This window comes from Sturnira hondurensis, unplaced genomic scaffold (assembly GCF_014824575.4).
Source record: "Sturnira hondurensis isolate 20B ecotype Veracruz unplaced genomic scaffold, ASM1482457v3 Scaffold0014302, whole genome shotgun sequence".
Taxonomy (NCBI): Eukaryota; Metazoa; Chordata; class Mammalia; order Chiroptera; family Phyllostomidae; genus Sturnira; species Sturnira hondurensis.
The window spans coordinates 1,331,862-1,351,658 of NW_028086933.1; the positions used below are offsets into that span (position 1 = coordinate 1,331,862).

The 19,797-nt window shown below is 36.4% G+C and overlaps 1 protein-coding gene across 1 annotated transcript in view; it reads left to right on the forward strand.

Annotated features, from left to right (window-relative positions):
• Window positions 1-19,797, forward strand: part of CTNNA3 (catenin alpha 3) — a 1,522,505-nt gene that overhangs the window by 949,364 nt on the left and 553,344 nt on the right. The window lies entirely within an intron of this gene.

Genomic DNA, 19,797 nt, shown 5'->3' on the forward strand with positions numbered 1-19,797 from the left:
AATATGAATAGTATTAAATGAATATCACTGGGTTTCCTTTGTAATTCTCTGATTAAAAGGAGAACATTTTTTCAAATGTTTATCAGTCATGTGGCTTTCTAATACTGTGAATTGCCTAAACCTTTTGCCAATTTTTAGTTGTTTTTCAAAATATTTTTATTTTGGGTTTATTAAAAATATATTACTTGGGTAATATATGGGTAATGGGTAATGGGTAACAAACCCATTACTTGGGTTTGTTAAAAATATACTCTGTTGACTATGGCTTTCCTTTTAACTTTAAAAATAATATTTTGTAGAGAATTTTAAGAACTTTATTGAAAATATAGGATCCACTTTTAATCTTTTAATAAATACTTACTGAGCACCTACCCTTTGCTACATGTCCATTGCTTGGTGCCTTGTTCAGAAATTCTTTCAACAAAAATGTTATATAATTTCTAGATTTTTAAACAGCTTAAAACATTTAGATCTTTATTTCTTCTGAAATTTGTTTTTGTTGGGATAGGAATCTATTTTATTTTATTTTTAGAGTATTAACCATTGGGCCATAATCATGTATTAAATATTTGATCTTTCCCATTTGATGTAAAATGCTGCCATTGCTGCACATGTCCACATACATGCGTACAGATTTTCCATTGGTTTATATATATTTGTATACACACATATATTCACATACCATATATAATACATGCACATATATACATGCTTTATATAACATATTATACATATAATACATATATCAAATGTGTGTCATATTTTACTATTATTTCACATGTAAATATAGATGATAGCTAAATGAAATATGTTTCTGAGCTCAATATTTTGTTTCATTGGTCTATTTCTTTATTCCTGTAGCAGTATTACAATGTCTTAAGGTATTATACTAAATTTAATATATTTTAGGTAAATTGGCTCACCTTTTAAAAAATATTGTTATTATTCTTGTTTTGCTCTTTCATATAACTTCTAGAATCAACTTGCCAATTTCCATAAAGATACATGTTAAGATATTTAGTGAAAATTTTTACGTGCTTTAAATTTTAGGTAGAAAATATCCTTTAAGATATTGACCTTTTTCATTAATAAATATACTATATGAATTTCTACAAACAGATCTCTTTTTTGTCCTTCGAGGATTCCTTAGTTTGATGTTCTTTACTAAAATAAATTCCGTGGCTACATGCTGATGGCTTCCAAATTTTTCTCCTTAGGCTAGACCTCTGCCTAACGACCAGCTCAAATATCTACTTTTCCCCTTGACAATTCCACGTTGATGTCTAGAAGACATCTGAATGCTAAAGAGAAAAAAATGGACCTCTGGTGGTTCCTTCCCCCTCTCACTTTGCTGCTTCTTCAGTGGCCCCGATTTTACTGATACCATGGCATCCATCTTGCTGCTCTGGGGAAATGCCTGCAGAATCTCCTCTACTCACTCGGTGAATGTTTACTGAACACACAGCATGTGCTGAGCAGTACTTATGTGGCTGGAGACATTTAGAAAGAAAACAAGCAACAGACAAAACTGCTTGCTCTTGTGAAGCTTATATTCTAATGATAGCTAATGGCCATTTTTTTCTAACTAATCCATTAGCAAGTCCTATCAAGCTCATCAAAAATATTTATCTTGAGTCTATATACTTGTCTCTCAACCCCTTAGCTTAGGTCACCTTCATCTCTCTCTTGGGCTATGGAAAATCATACTCTATAGTATCCATGTTTATCCTCATCTCTCTAACCTACTTTCTGTATAAAAGCCAAAGTAAAATTATAAAAATGTTTATCATATCAATTGCTTTTCAGAGCTTCTTACAGTAAAATGCAACCTTTTTGTGGCTTAATGAGACTCTTATACCGTCCTACTGTCTAACTTGCAGCCCCACTCCGTGTGACTTTTCATGTTAATCGTTGGATCTCTGCACTTCGGTTTTTCTGTCTCCAGCACACAACAAGCGCCTTCCCACCTGGGGAAGCTCGGCAGCTTCCCCAGGCTCTTTTCCCTCATGGCCATGCGGACAGTTCCCGTTATGGTCGATTTGTGAGGCCTCAGCTCACACGGCATCTTCTCTGAGATCAATCTACTTAAATCACTCCTGCAGCTGTATTATGTTATGTCACCATAACCATATTTATTTCTTTTAGAGTCTCTATCACAACCTGTAGTTATATTTTATATTATTTTGTTACTTTTTATTGTATATTTTTCACACTGAAACATAACCGTCAGGAAAGCGATGATTTAGTCTTCCTAATTCACCACTTCCATCCCCTGGGCCTAGCAGAAATGCAGCATATATTGGATGTTCAACACATTTTTTGTCCAAAATATAAATGAATGACAGGGATTTCAGAATAATAAGTTAGTCTATTCATAGAGAGCAGCAAGGCTTTTTGGCAACATCTTTATAATGTTTTCCCTAACATCATCTGTCTTCTTTTTGACAACATAAAAATACAGCATAATTAGTTTGGATTGTAACTAGTGAAATTCTTAAAATGGCAGATTATAGTTGCTAGCCAATGGTGAGGCCGCTCTTGATGGGCTGCAACGATCTGCTCTTGACCTAGTTCATTTCAGTGTTTACTAGTGATTTGATAAAATTATAGACTAACATTGTTAACATTTTTAGTTAAAAATAAGAGGATAAAGGAAACATGTTAGCCAAAAGAACCCAGTCACAAACAATTTGGGTATTCTACAGTATGACTAAATGTCAATATTCAGATGAAAGATACTAAGTATTTCATCTGGTTGTTGATGACTACATAAAGCATACATATTAAGCACTCTAAGACAAATTTCAAAGATACAGAATGGAAGAAATACGGCTTAGCAAAAATTTATGCTCTAAAAAGCTTGCAGGTTTTAGTTGATTGTAATTTCAAGGTTAATGAAGAGTATGGTATAGCTGTCATAAAAATGAACAGGACTAAAACTTTTTAATAAAAGAATAAGTTCTAAAAATTATTTTCAATATTTTTATAATTAAAATTATTTTAAACACTGCATAACTTTTATACAGCCTGAATGTCAGAATTAGTTTGTGTGTATGTGTGTGCACACACATTTGTGTAAGTTCCAATTTTTTAATAGGTATATTGAAATAAGGTGTGCACATGCATTTAGGCCCGTTAATTCCACCTCCAGACCTGCGTGGTACAGATGTGCACATGCATATGCACGACCCTCTATAAGCAAGGTTTTCGTGCAGCTTTAACTGTAATAGCAAAAGCTAAGCCACCCTAAGTGTCTGCTGGTAGTAAGTTGGCTCAATGTTATGTTTTGTTATGGAACATACCCAGGAGAAGGGAAAAAGGCAAATTTCAGATGAATAGCTATAGTATAACATACTTTGGAAAACAGGGGGTAGATAGAGCCATATGTGTGTGTAGTCATACAAAAGTTTTAAAAAGGCCCTCAGGAGAGTTTTTTGAAGTGTTTAATGTGCATATTTTATTGCTTTGAAATTTATCATTCTATTTATAGTATTTTTCCCATTATCATTTAATTCCTTCAAAGCCCCCTGCCCCCTGGCAATGACATCATTGTCCATGAGTCCTTTTTCCTTTTGGCTTAATTCCTTCACTGTTGCCCTGCCTTTGCCTTAGCTGTCCTTCTGCTCTCTATGAGTCTGTCTCTATTTTACTTGTTAGTTCACTTTGTTCATGAGGTTCCACATATGAGTGAAATCATATGGTGTTTGTCTTTCTCTGACGGGCTCATTACACTTGGCATAATGTTCTCCAGGTCCATCCGGTCCATCTATACTGTCTCCAGGGGTAAAACTTTCTTCTACTTTATGGTTGAGTAGTATTCCACTGTGTAAATATCCCATAGTTGTTTTATCCACTCAGTGGCCACTCATTTATCCACCGATGGGCACTTAAGCTGCTTCCATGTCTTAGAGATTGTAAATAATGCCGAGATGAACATAGGTGAGCTTATGTTCTTTTGAATTACTGATTTGGGTTTCTTTGTATATATTCCCAGAAATGGAATCACTGGGTGAAAATACAGTTTCATTTTTAATTTTTTTGAGGTATCTTCATACTGGTTTTCACAGTGGCTGTACCAGGCTACATTCCCACCAACAGCGCACGAGGTTGGTGGGAATCTTTTTCTATGCATCTGAATCAACACTTGTTTGCTGATTTATTGATGATAGCTGCTCTGACAGGTGTGAGGTGGTATCTCATATTTGTATTAGTTTGTATTTCTTTGATGATTAGTGATGTTGAGCATCTTTTCATATGTCTATTGGCCATTTGTATGTCCTCTTTGAAGAAGTATCTACTCAGAAGTGTCTATTCTTTGCCCATTTTTTAATTGGGGTATTTGGTTTTTTGGTGTGATGTTTTGTAAGTTCTTTATAAACTTGGGATATTAACACCGTATCAGTTGTATCGGAAAATATATTCTCCCATTCTGTCTTTTTATTTTTTTGATAGTCTTCTTTGCTGTGCAAAAACTTTTAATTTGATGTAGTCCCATTTGTATATTCTTGCTTTTGTTTTCCTTGCCTGCAGAGATATATCATATAAAATATTGGTATGAGCCATGTCAGGGATTTTGATGCCTATGTTTTCTTCTAGGACTTTTATGATTTGGGGTCTAACATTTAAGTCTCTAATAAATTTTGAATTTATTCTTGTGAGTGGTGTAAGAAGGTGATCTAGATTCATTTTTATTCATTAATATGTCCAATATTCCCAACACCTTTATTGAATAAACTAATTTTAGTCCATTGTATATACTTTATTCCTCTGTCAAATGTTAATTGACTATAAAGGTGTGGGTTTATTTCTGGGCTCTCTATTCTGTTTTATCATACACATAGACACATTTATCTATGTGTCTCTCTGTATGCCAGTACCATGCTGTTTTGATTACTATGGCTTTATACTATAGGTTGGTAATGGGTAGCAAGATTACTCCAAGTTTGCCTTTCTCATGATTGCTGTTCCTATACAGGACTGTTTGTGGTTCTGTATAAATTTCTGAAATATTTGTCCTAGTTCTGTGAAATATGTCATTGTAAACTTGATAGGACTTGCATCAAATATCTAGATGGCTTTAGGTAGTATGGAAATTTTAACAATGTTAATTCTTTTATCCATGAACACGATATGTGCTTCCACTTATTTGTATCTTCTTCAATTTCTTTTTTCAGTGTCTTATAATTTTCTGAGTACAGTTTTTACATCCTTGGTTAGGTTTATTCCTAAGTATTTTACAATTTTTGGAGCAATTGTAAATGGCACTGTTTTCTTAATTTCTCTTTCTGTTAGTATATTATTGACATATAAAATGCAACTGATTTCTGGATATTAATTGTGTATGTGCTAGTTTACTGAATTCATTTATCAGTCCTAGTAGTTTCTTGGTGGAATTTTGGGGGTTCTTTGTGTACCGTATCATGTCATCTGCATAGGAAGACAGTTGTATTTCTTCCTTCCCAATATGGGTGCCTTTATTTCTTCCTTTTTTCTGCTGTGGACGGACATTGCGGTACCATGTTGAATAAGAGAGGTGAAAGTGGACATCCCTGTCTTGTTCCCAAAGTTAAGGGGAAGGCTTGAAGTTTTTACCAGTTGAGTGTGATGCTGGTGGTGGGCTTGTCATACATGGCTTTTATTATGTTTAGGTGTATTGCTTCTATTCCCACTTTGCTGAGAGTTTTTATCATAAATGGGTGCTGAATTTTTTCAATAACTTTTTCTGCATCCATTGGTATGATCATGTGGTTTATCCTTCATTTTGTTTATGTGGTGAATCACATTTATTGATTTATGAAAGTTGTACCAAGTTTGCATTCCTAGAATAAATAGCACAAGATCATGATGTATTATTTTTTATGCATTTCTGTATTATGTTTGCTAATATTTTATTGAAGATTTCAGTGTCTATGTTCATTAGAAATATTGACCTATACTTTTTCTTTATTTTTTGTAATGTCTCTATGGTTTTGAAGTTAGGATAATGCTGGCCTCATGAAATGAACTTGAGAGTCTCCCCTTGTCTTGAATTTTTTGAAATAGTTTGAGAAGGAGAGGTTAATTCATCTAAGAATGCTTGGTAAAACTCACCTGTTAAGCCATCCAATACAGGGCTTTTTTTGTTGTTTTTGTTTGGAGTTTTTTGATTACTGGTCAATTTCACTAGGCATAATCTGTTCTCCAATTCTTCCTGATTTAGTTTTGGAAGAATGTATGTTTCTCAGAATTTATCCATTTTGTCCATGTCATCCAGTTTGTCACCATATAATTGTTCATATTATTTTCTTGCAATCTTTTGTATTTATTTGGTGTCAATGGTTATTTCTCCACTTTCTTTTCTTATTTTATTCATTTGTGTCCTCTCTTTTTCTTGAGGAGTTTGGTTAAAAGTTTGTCAATCTTGTTTATCTTTTCAAAGAACCAGTTCTTGGATTCATTGAGCTTTTGCATTGTCTTTAGACTTTATTTCATTTATTACTGGTCTGATCATTTCCTTCCTTCTACTGGCTCTGGGCTTTGTTCATTGCTCTTTTTTAGATTGTTTTAATTGAGTTTTCCTTGTTTTTTTTTCTTTTGAGATAGGCCTGTAACACTATGAATTTTCCTCTTAGGGTAGCTTTCCTTGTATCCCACAGATTTTGGGTTGCTGTGTTCTCATTTCCATGTGTTTCAAGGTATCCTTTGATTTCTTCCTTGACCTCATTGTTGATCTATCCATTGTTTAATAACCTGTTATTTAGCTTCCATGTCTTTGAGTGTTTTTCAATTTTGTTCTTGTGATGGAGTTTTATTTTCATAGCATTGTGGTCAGCAAAGATGCTTGATATGATTTTGATCTTAAATTTATTGAGACTTGTTTTGTGTCCTAACATGTAGTCTATCCTAGAAAATGTTCTATGCGCACTTGAAAATTATGTATATTCTGTTGCTTTGGAGTGAAATGCTCTGAAGATATCAATTACATTCATTTGGTCTAGTGTGTCATTTAAGGTCAGTGTATCCTTGTTGATTTTCTGCCTTGAAGATCTACCCACTGAAGTCAATGGGGTGTTAATATGCCTGAATATGACTGTATTTCTGTCAGTCTCTCCCTTTATGTCCATCAAAGTTTGCTTTATATATTTTCTTCTAGGACTTTTATGGTTTGGGGTCTAACATTTAAGTCTCTAATCAATTTTGAATTTATTCTTGTGAGTGGTGTAAGAAGGTGGTCTAGATTCATTTTTATTCATGAATATGTCCAGTATTCCCAACACCTTTATAGAATATAAACAAACTCATTATGTTGTGTGCATAAATGTCTGCTAGGATTTTATCCTTTTATTTGGACTGTTCCCTTTATCATTGTGCAGTGTCCTTCTTTGTCTCTTACTATACAGTCTTAGTTTTAAGGTCTATTTTGTCAGTTGTAAGTATTGCTACCCTAGCTTTTTCTTTCTTTTTATTTGCATAAGATATCTTTTCCTAACCATTTACTTTTAGTGTGTGTGCCTTTCGATCTGAGGTGCATCTCTTGGAGGCAGTATATGCATAAGTCTTGTTTTCTTATCCATTCAGCTGCCCTATGTGTTTTGGTTGGAACATTTGAGCCATTTACAGTTAAGGTGGTTATTGATAGATATGTATTTAGTATCATTCTATTGTTAGACTATTTTCCTTTGTTTATTTTCTTTCTCTTTTTTAAAAAAGAATTTATTTATTTATCTTTAGAGGGGAAGGGAAGGTGAGAAATATCAATGTATGGTTGTCTCTCATGAGTCCCCTGCTGGGAACTGGCCTGCAACCCAGGCATGTGCCCTGACTGGGAATCGAACCTCGATCCTGTGTTTTGCAGGCCCGCTCTCAATCCACTGAGCTACACCAGCCAGGGCTTCTTTCTCTTTTTCTTTTTCTTCTTAAAATGAACCCTTTAACATTTGTTGCAGTACTGGTTTGGTGTTAACAAATTCCTTTAGCTTTTTCTTGTCTGGGAAGCTCCTTATTTCTCCTTCAATTTTAAATGATAGTTTTGCTATGTAAAGTAGCCCTGGTTAAATTCCTTGCTTTTCATCACCTTAAATATTTCACACTACTCCCTTCTAGTTGGAAATGTTTCTGTTGAGAAATCACATGACAGTCTAATTGGTGGTCCCTTGTATTGGACTACCTGCTTTTCTCTTGAGGCTTTCAGAATTTCTCTCCATGTCCTCAAGCCTTTCCATTTTGATTATGATGTATCTTGCTGTAGGACTCTTTGGGTCCAACTTATTTGGTACTCTCTGAGCTTCCTGGACTTATCTTTTTCCTTCACTAGATTAGGTCATTATTTTGGTCATTATTTCTCAGATAGGCTCACAATCTCTTGCTTGCTGTTTTCTCATTCTGTTATTCCCACAATGTGGCTGTTGTGATGTTTCATGCTGTCTATAGTGTTTCTTAGGCTCTCATTTTTTAAAAATTATTTTTTCTCTTTGCTGTTCTGCTTGGCTGTTTTTTCTGTCTTGCCAAATCACTGGTATGATCCCTTGCTTCGTCTAATCTACTGTTTATTCCTTCCAGTGTATTATTTATTTCAGATATTGCATTCTTTATTTATGACTGTTTTTTATGGTGTCTATGTTTTTCTTTATTCTGTTGAATATCCTTATACTTACTTCTCTAAACTTTGCATCTGATAATTGCTGGCTTCCATTTCACCTAGTTCTTCTAGGGAATTCTCTTGTTCTTTCATTTTGGACCTCTTTGTCTTCCAATTTGGCTGCTTCTTTGTGTTTGTTTATTATATTGGATAGATCTGCAAGAACTCTGGTGCAATCCTTTATCCGGTGGTGGTTGTGACAGGCCCTGGGCAGCCTGTTTAGAGCTATCAGCAATCAAGCACATTGGCTCCCTCTGCTGGGTCTGCTTATATGCAGAAAAATCCAGGCTGCACATCAAGGGCGACTTCTACCAGCGCTGGGCCTGGGGGAGGGTTAGCTGTAGTCTCAGAGTTCCCAGAGATCTTCCTTAGTTGTTGATCAGTGATACAGCCTCAAGCTGTAATCAGAAGCCTGGCTTAAGCTCCACCAGGTGGGGCAGATTAATTAATTCCTGTGGGAGGGGCTACTGCTTCTCCCTAGGCTGATGCCACTTGGAGGGGTGTGCTCTGTCTGAGAAAGATGGCTCCTGCATTTGGGGAATAACTCAGCACAGGGATTTGGGCAGATCTTCCTTCAGTTCTCTCTCCAGAGCCACCAGTCCCAGGCTCTCCTCAAGTGTCTCTAGTCCACTCTGACCTCCCTCTGCTGGAGCCCAGGGTAAGTGGCTGCAAATGGAATTTTGTGCATTGGCCCTTTAAGAGGCTCTCTGTGTCTCCAGCCATCCCTCGCTGGTAGACAGAAACCCTGGTGTTTTTTATAGCTGAATGTTTATCTGGGTTCTTTTTCTGGGTTGGTGCTGTATGCTGGGAAGCCCAGCTTCGGGTTTTGACCCCACACGTCTCAGGGGGATACCCCCGGGTGCTGAAATGTCCCTCTAGGATTTCGGCTGCCCAGCCAGTCCTGGTGCACCTCTCTCATAACTAGTCACTTGTGGTGAAGTAGTTTCTTCTGTCTGTCCGTGTTTATAAGGCTTCTCTCCTGCCAGTGTTCAGTTGGTTATTTAGGATGATTTGGGAAGAAGTTAGTGTAGCTTCCACTTCCTCTCTGCCATCTTGGGTTTCAGTATTTATCATTTTTTAAAAGAACAGTAATTTAGGTTCAAGCTTCAAAGATGTGCTTGTTTCCTAGCAATGAATCTGACCTTGAGCAAGGACTGTTAGAGGACTTGAATCTGGGGCTTGATCAAAGGCCAAAAGAAAGTGCTCACCACTGGTGGGTCCTTCATGCTGCTACCTGGCTGGCCTTTCTGCTTTCACTCATAGTGAGGAAGCTCCTGAGGGCTACCAGGACAGGGATGGAATCTTCTAGGTATCATGAGAGTTTTAATAGTGATCACTTCTGAGAAGTAAGACTGAGGACAAAGAACAAGTAAGAGTACTTTTACATCTTGTCTTATTTCTTTTAGGACTCTTAATTTTATTAGAAACAGGTCCTTTATTGATTTTTAAACAAATCCAAGCAATTAAAAATTTTTTGGATTGATTATGGAGTGAATGAAGTTGACAAAACACAATGTCAGGAGGAGCAGATAGGGTGGCATGTCATTCCTATTTGATCAATATGGTTGAATTCGCCTGGGTGTCAGTGAGTTGGATCATTCTGGTTCCTACTGTGCCTAATGGACTGCAACCACAATGTTTCCCCAGTTACAGATGTCACACAGCAAAATAGAATTGTCACTTGGAGCATTGGGGCAGAGGATATCTGAAATAGTGACATTTCTTGAAACTGTCACATTGAAAAATTTATAAAAGCAAAGGGACGTTTTAGCCAGGAAAAAAGGTATGGCTTGTAGAAACATGATCTCTGTCATCAACCCTTTCAAGGGCAATGATGTGAAAGACTTCCTTCTGAAGCACCCTGGGGGACAGGACTATAGCCTATGACCAGAAGCTAGGAGGACGCAGATCCACCTCAATATAGGATTAGTTTTCTAACCAAAGTATCCTGAAAGGAAGTGACTTTGTGGAGAAGGAAGGATTTGGAATCTTTTGAATCCACAGACATTTAAACACAAGGAGGCTGATGATTAGACTAAGCTATTGCATGGTGGGTACAAGCCCTTGGGAAGAAAGTGGCTTACCAGCTTTTTGAAGTTCACTTCCAAGATCCTATAATGGATTTTCTTTTACATAAAGGAAAAAAAAAATGTGATCTTGGTGGCAGCCTTGCTGGATTGCTCTGCCTGTTTGAACAGAACCTGAAGGAAGGATAAAGCTATCTACAGGGATTAACTTTTGTTACATTTTATCAGTCAACTTTGAAAAATATTTCAAAGTAAACATTTACATTTGCATATGGCATAAAAATGAGAAGAATTCAAGGTTCTAAAATACGTTGCTAATTTGGATTAATGTTTGAAAACTCATAAGCTAAAATTTAATAAAGGTAAATATCAAGTCAGGGCCTTAGGTTAAGTAAAATCTATTGCACGAGTGGATATAAAAAGCACTGCTTATCAGAAGCACCAGGGGCCTCAGAGTTTAGCAGGACATTTGTTACCTAGTTTGAGGAATTCCAAGCTGTGGTCTGAGAAAGCATTTTCACGGTCTATTGTGAACTTAATCAGTGTAGTTAGCTTTTTCACAAAGTAAACTTTATTCAACTTTTATTAGAAATCTATGTAGTTTCTACTTGTTTGATATTCATCTAAAACATTTGCTCTAGGAAATAATAAAAGTAGATACCTTTTCATATTACTCTTTCTTTACTTGGCAAACTAAAAATCTCTCAGATCTATCTCAGTCACTTTTCTTTTCCATCTACCTCCTTCTTTCAAAAATAGTTGTGGTTCAAAAAAAAAATACAGTATATTTTTAAAAATAATTATGGTCTGAAAATTTCCAAAAATTAAAAGTTCTAATTCAGGGCACTCACCTCTAAGTCAGTGGTGTGACATGGGAACCACTTTACAGCTAAAGTGATTATGAAGCTTAGCTTGTGAAATGGGAAATTCCCAATGCACTTGACATGAGGATGGCCCTATGTAGAGTACCGTGCTGTATCAGGCCTGCAGTTAAGGGCTAGGCAGGAAAGAATGAGTTGTTTTAAGCCAGAGTGAACAATGGCCTAATCACTGGACATGTTTAAACAAAAGACAAAGGCTGAGCCTTGTCAGAGATGTTAGAATAAGAATTGTGTTATTGGGTGGTAGTGGTATGAGATCGTTTTATGTGGTCTTTCTAGAAATAAGATGTTTAATTATAAAAATCATAGTGAGACCTGGAACATTTTTCCTCTGGTGATCACACACTCAGGCAGGCAGGCTCTTTCACAAGTGCTTAAATTTTTCAATAGCAGGTCAAGTTTTCTAATCACTGTCTCACTTATGTCGTTATCTAGTACAGTTTTTGTTGTATCTTCTTCTGATTATCTCTATTATCAATTGGTGTCTAATGACCAGACAGAGCTGAAATATCTTTCAGAGGTATCGAGTTTATTTTCAGTGATGTGTTTGAGAATATATCTTTATAAATTGCTTCTTGGAAATCTATTATGACTTTCTAAAAGGGTTACATATTGAGTGTGTTGAAAAGTAGAGAGGAAAGTCAAGGTTGCTCCAGATATAGACACTTATGAAGTATTAGGAAAACCCAATAAAGTATCTGAGTGACAGTGTGCACTTGTATTCACATTTAAACATGGAGCAATATAACCTCCTTGAGCGTAGGGAATTTTGGTTCACTGATGTGTTCTAAGAGTAATGCCTGACACACAGTAGGTACTAGGCACATACGGAGTAGGGCAAAAACAGGTTTACGGCTGTACATAAAACACAGGGTTTATTCTTATATTATAATTTATTATTTATTGTACTATTTTTCCATACAAACAACTACACGTCTATTTTTGCCCCACCCTGTATCTATGGAGTGAATGACTATATCAGCATGAACTTATTTCTCCTTGCAGATATTGGCAGGTAGATGCCGAAAGCCAGTACTATCCCTCTTTCCCCTTTGTTCTTTGGGAGGTGTAGAAACTCCCAATTTTAACCAAGTGATAAAAAGTCTCAGTGTGACACTTTGTCAGCTTGAAGTACTAGTCATGCGAAGTGACTGACATTATCTCTCTCTGCGTGGACAAGATTGTTTTGTTATAACAGCAGCTTCTCCTGATTAAGTTATGATGTGTTACTGTATTTAGCACACACTTCACCAAGGGCATTGCATTATCTCTTTCAAATGGAGAAATATGTTCTGATGTACAGGTTTTTCGTTTGTTTTTGTGATTGAGCAGCTGTCATATCTATGAATTGAAAGCATTTAATTTTCTAAGTATCATGCTCTAGGGAAGCAGATTTGTTTTCTTTCATCTTCTGTGGGCCGTAATGATGGATGTTTTGTTTGCAACTAAACAATATAGGGCTCAACTAATCAATGTGAAATAATCATATTCTTTAAGAATCTCCTGGTGTACTTAGAAGAATTGTGACAGACTTTTTACAAATATACCTAATTTATTTCTTTTCTCTTCAGAGTATGGCAGAAAAAAAACGTTTAGAAGCCAAGTCATGTGGTCCTTTTTTAAAAAGCTGATTATAATTAATTAATGGATTCTCAAGACTGTGTGGGGTAGTTTAAGACTGGGAGCCTAGGATCAGTCTCTTTCCTGTGGTGCTGTGATATTAGTGAGGAGAGACAGCCAATGCTTGAGTGTGGCTATGAACACAATTGCTTTCTAAGCCTGGAAATTAAGCTCTGTGTTATTCTATTATCATTATGCTATATTCTGTCCCAGGCACAGCTAGCTATTCCCTTCCACTCATTTCAAGGGTCATTTCATTCACCGAATAGTTGCTGAGCACCTACTGGAGCATCTATGAAGCTAGGGTGAGCCAAGGGTAGGGAAAAGATTCATGGGGTACCCACTGGAACACTTCTGAGGAATAAGATGAGGTTTAACTAGGAGGGGTTTTAGCTAAAAACTCTGATGTGGTATGTCCTGGAAGAAGAAACAGAAGTTGTGGAAAAGAAGTCATAACCATTAAATATTAGCGGGGATATGGGGGTCTGAAATTAGATAATGACTTAAAAGTAAGCAGACAGAATTAAATATGCTTTAACCTGCAGACTGAGGCAACAATATCAAAATTGAGCACAAACCAGAGAGTTTATGCCTGAGCCCTCATTTATGCTCACTGCGTGTATCATAATATTAGGCATGTTAGCATAAAGGGTCTGGGTCAGCCTTGGCAATGACCTACTTAGAGAAGAAAACAAAGATGGAGCTTTGCTTACATGCATTAAGCTTCCAATGAGAAGGGAAAATGTATTATCTGGGTAGAAATAAAGCGGTGTTAGAGATTAATAGGTTGAAATGCCATGGGAGTTAGAAAGAAATTTGTGTCAGAGGATTCAGGGAGGACTCTCAGAAAAGTAACATTTTCTATGGGCCTTAAAGGATTAGCACGATTTGGGCATTTAGGAAAATATAAAAAGGGAATTGTAGGTGGAAGATATGGGAGAGTATATAACAGAGATGGAAAAAAAGTGAGTCATTGAATCTGCCTGAGCCACGTTTTTTTTTTTGTTTTGTTTTTTTAACAGGAGAGCTCCTGGTACTTTGGATAGAACAGTTCTTTGTTGTGTAGGAAAGTCAGAGTGGTGGAGTTCTATATGCCAGGAAACCCAGAGACCAGGGCACTAAGTACACAACCACTACCTCCCCAAGCCCAGTCTTTGCAAAAACCAAAAATGCCTCCACACTTTTCCTAGTGTCTCTCTGGAGATTCTGCCCCATGTGAGAGGTGGTAAGGCATAAGCTGAGGAAAAGGGAGAGGTTGGCCACTTGGTTGAAACACAGGTTGTGGCCCTTACTGTCAAGTCAAGGAATTTAGATTTGGATTTAGTAGACAATAGCAAGTCACTACGGCTACTTGTGCTTCTAGTGAAATAATCTGGAAACTATGTGTCAACTCAGTGAATAAAGGGATAGGTATAACCAGTAGAGAGATTATTTAATATTATATAAGAATTCAGATTTTGGATAAGGGGCATAGGAATAAAAATTATAGATGGAACAAATTATAAATTGAGTATCCAAACTGATTGGAAATCAAAAACAAAGTACACGATGGTAATGATGGAGGCAAAAGAGGGTGAATATGGGAATTTTAGTCTTGCCTCTGGGAGAATAGTGGTTCTCTCGGAAGAAATTAGAACTATGATGAACGAGGAGACACTTTAGGACAGAAATTACTTTATTCAAAGTACTCTCAATATAGGTTGAGATTTTAGCAAACAGCATGTACCAGAACTTGAGCTACCCCAGCTAGATATGGTAACCATTCATGTAGAGGTAATGGTTAGAACAATACATGTAGAACAAGATTGCTAAAGAGTAAGAGCAAATACTGGGATCAAAGGTAGAACTGTAAAAGAGCACATCTAGGAGAGCACAAAAGGACCCTGAGAAAAAGCAGACATCAAAGTAAGAGGAAAATCAGGAAAGTGTGGCCAGGGGGAGACCTAGTGAGTGGAGCACATTCAGAAAAACTGTAAGGGGATTGTTCCACAAGAGAGAGTGAACCAGGCAGGGGAGTTTATGAAAGTCAGAATGTTGTTTCTAGGAAGCAGCAAGGTATCAATATGGCATTACATAGTTTATATTTTTAGAAGTAAATTTAATACTTGTTGTAGAAATAAATTATTGTTTGTATACCACCAAGTTTCACTTTGTCTAATGGAAGGCAACATGAGTTTAATACATAACAAAATAAACGTACATTTTTAATTGTATTTTTTCACTACCATTTATAAACTTTGTAACCCCCTCCCTAAGCTTCAATGACCACATCGTTGTCCATGTTCATCTTTCTAAATCCCTCCACTCCACAACCCCCTGTAGCTGTCAATCTGCTCTCTATCTATGAATTTGTCTCTATTGTGCTTGTTAGTTCAGTTGGTTCATTAGATTTCACATGTGAATGAACTCATATGGTATTTGTCTTTCTCTGACTCGTTTATGACACTAAGCATAATGTCTCCCCAGTCCATCTATGCTGTTGCAATGAGTAAAATTTTCTTTTTTTTTATGGCTGAGTAGTATATTGTTTTATTCACTTATCTACTGATCAGTGAATAAAAGGGACACTTGGACTGCTTCTGTATCTTGGCCAGCATTATACTCAATGGGGAAAAGCTACAAGTGTTCCCTACTAAGATCGGGAATAAGACAGGGATATCTGCTTTCACCTTTCATATTCAACATAGTACTAGAAGTTCTAGCCATAGCAATCAGACAAGAAAAAGAAATAAAAGGCATACAAATTGGAAAAGAAGACGTAAATTTGTCTCCCATTTGTCTTTATTTGCAGATGACATGATACTGTACATACAGGACCCTAAAGAGTCCATAAATAAACTACAAGAACTGATAAATGTATTCAGTAAAATAGCAGTATAAAGATTTAATATCCAGAAATCAGTTACAATGAACATAGGGGACCTTATGTTCTTTCAGATTAGTGGTTTGGGTTTCTTTGGATATGTATACAGAATTGGGATTGCTGGGTCAATTCATGGATCTTCAATGCAGAAAATCAACAGTGAGACAGTGGTTTTATGTGACACACTAGATCAAATGAATTTAATTTATATCTACAGAACATTTTATCCAAAAGCATCAGAATATACATACATTTGAAATGCATATGGAGCATTTTCTAGGATAGACCATGTGTTAGGACACAAAATAAGTCTCAATAAATTTAAGAAGATAGAAATTATATCAAGCATCTTCACTGACCACAATGCTATGAAACTAAAAGTTCATCTCAAGAACAAAACTGGAAAATACTCAAAGACATGGAAACCAAATAACATGTTATTAAACAATGGGTGGATCAACAATGAGATCAAGGAAAAAATCAAAAGATACCTTGAAACACATGGAAATGAAGACACAACAGTCCAAAGTCTGTGGGATGCATGGACAGCAGTCCTGTGAGGGAAATTTGTATGAGATAGGCATTACAGGTCTATCTCAAAAACTAAAAAAAGCTCAAATAGCAACCTAATTTTACACTTGAAGGAACTTGAAAAAGAACAACAAACAAAGCCCAGGTTGAGTAAAAGGAAGGAAATAATAAAAATCAGAGCAGAAATAAATGAGATGGAGTGTAAAAATGCAATACAAAAGATCAATGAATACAAGAGCCAGTTCTTTGAAAAGACAAACAAGATTGACAAACTGTTAACCAGACTCATAAAGAAAAAGAGTTAGAGGACCCAAATAAATAAAATCAGAAATGAAAGAGGAGAGATAATAACTGATACCAAGGAAATACAAAAGATTGCGAGAAAACATTTTGAACAACTATATTCTAACAAATTATATAACCTTCACAAAATGGATACATTCATGGAAACATACACTCTTACAAAACTAAATCAGGAAGAATAGGAGACTCTTAATAGACAGATTATACCTGGTGAAATCGAAGCAGTAAGCCAAAAACTCTCAACAAGCAAAAGTTCTGGTCTGGATGGTTTCATAGGTGCATTTTACCAAATATTCAGAGAGCTGACACCTCTCCTTCTCAAACTATCATAAATTTCAACAGGAGGGAATACTCCCAAGCTCATTTTATGAGGCCACCATTATTGTAATCCCAAAACCCAACTAAAATTCTACAAAAAAATTATAGGCCAATATCCCTAATGAATAGATGCTAAAATCCTCAACAAAATATTAGCAGACCAAATGCAGCAATGCACCAAAAAAAGGTCATACACTATGATCAAGTGGTATTTATTCCTGCAATGCAAGGTTGCTACAACATTCATAAATCAATACATGTGATTCACTACTTAAACAAAATGAAGAATTAAACCACATGATCATATCAATAAGAAGCAGGAAAAGTATTTGAAAAAATCCAGCACCCATTTATGACAAAATCTCTCAGCAAAGTGGGAAGAGAGGTAATATACCTTTTTTAAATTTTTTATTTTAAATCTCTGATCTTTGAGAACCACATTAAAGCCCTGAATCTGCTTCTGGTCATAGACACATTTTCTGTGTAGTGTACTTGGCAATGTGTGGGCGCAGAAAAAACAACTTTCCTTCCACCTTCTAAACTTTTTCTGAATCTTTTGTTTCTTAAAACCAGCTTAAAATCAATATCCCAAAAGGCATATTATAGAAAACTGTTTCCCTTCATCAGTAAAGTCCATTGAGGGGGTGAAGGCCGTCCCTCATGCATCTATGATGCAGCAGGTGCTTTACCAAGCTTATCATATATACTTTATGTAACAGTCTTGTGACGAGGATTATTGGTCTAATTATAGATGTGTGCGTGTGTGAATATATATATATATACATTTTTCTCATGTATATATATGAGATGTTAAGTGAGTTGCTCAAGGTTAAGGAATCAAAAAATCCTATAGGATTTGGATACTAACATTCTTTCAGGTTTTAAAGGGATTATTTCAACAGAGTTTTATCTATTTATATTAGTATAATTCTTCAAAGAACAGAGATTTTTTTTCTATTTCTCTTGCCTTGAAAATAGTGGTAAAAAAATCTTTGAGAAAGCTTTACATTCAACATTGAGTATGTAATGCTTTTTGACCCTCATGTATTTAGAAATTGGTTGACGCGTGTACTGGCCTGCAGTGCCCAAGACATCATGGACGAGATATGAGATAAATTCATACGGACTACTGAGTCCTGTGAAGGAAAAGGGACCGAATGGCTACTCCCTTAAAGGGGGGGACACCTCAGAGCAGCTTGGCCACTCTCTCAAGGGGAGAGCTCGCTGACCCTTGCCTAGACAGGCTTTTATTGGGTTTAATTTGCACAGGAATGCAGGTACAGCTTATTAATCATTGTTAGGCAGTAAGGATCAAATGATAGATAGCGTACAAAGAATTATTAGGGCTTCTTCTGAGTCAGGGTTTATCAGCTAAAAGGCTACAAAACTTTGGGAAACAAACTCATTTCCTGCTCGGCCCTTATTTAACTAAGAGCAGTCTTAGCAAAGCAGGCTCCACAGGATTTTACATATCCTTTCTCAGGCCTGATCACCCAGGGAGCCTGCCCTTTCGAACATAGGGCTGCACCGCCCTCTGTCATTGTTTCAGGCTTCAGTCAGGCAGAGGAGGTGGATAGCCAAGAAATTTTGGGAGACTTCTCATGGACTCAGGGGAGTCAGGCTTTGTCAAAGCCAAGAAGCAAGGGTCCATCATCCCCTTTCTCCATAGCCCCCCCAAGTCCTTCCCTGGGGCCTCCATGTGATCATACCTGTCTTAGGTTGTTCCCCCCTTGGGGAATCTTACATGTCATTGGCTAACTGATCAAGCTTTGGAGGCCAGTTATGGAAAAAGGAGCAGAGGCAGCACCCCTGCCAGGGAGATGAGCTTTGTCTCCTGAGTGGCTTATGGTCCGCAGGTCACTTACTCAGCCTTAGCCATGGGGGGTTTACAGCTCCTAAAATCAGGCAGGGCGGTTCCCAACACTTGGTATTTTATAAATGCAGTTCTTAGGTCCTTCACAGAAGATAATAATATCACTTGACATTTATGTATCATTTTATTTTTTAAACAGGCTTTGTAATTTCTTAATCTAACACAGTTAGTGAGGTTCTATCCCAGAGAGGTTGGGTGGGTCTTGCAAGATCATGCAGGAAACTAAGGGAAGAACTTGGAACATAATTCTTGCTCTCCAAAATCCCTCAGTTAACATTCTTTATCTATTTAATAGGATGGGCAAAAAATGGTGAATCAGTGTGATAATCATGTCTTTTTGGTGTAATATTTTGAAACATTTATTAGTTACAACTTTTGGTTAAAAACAGAGGGGTTGTTTTCCTGGGCAGGTAGTGGATATAAAAGTTCATATTTAAGATAATGGAGCAATATTTAGTCTCCTAGAACCCATATGTGAATGATACTACAAAGAACCATTTGAGTTTAAAATACTGAATTGTTTCAAGCTATATATAAAATAGACTAGTATATATAAGTATATACTTTAAGTATATACTTATATACTTAAGTATACTTATATACTCATTACCAGTGTGCTCTGGGACAGTAGTACAAAGTTAAGGAAAGTATCTTTAGGTATTTGTCTTTTACACCCTGGCTTATTTCACTTAGCATAATGCTTTCCAGACCCATCCATGCTATTGCAAAAGGTAGGAGCTCCTTTTATTCTGCTGTGTAGTATT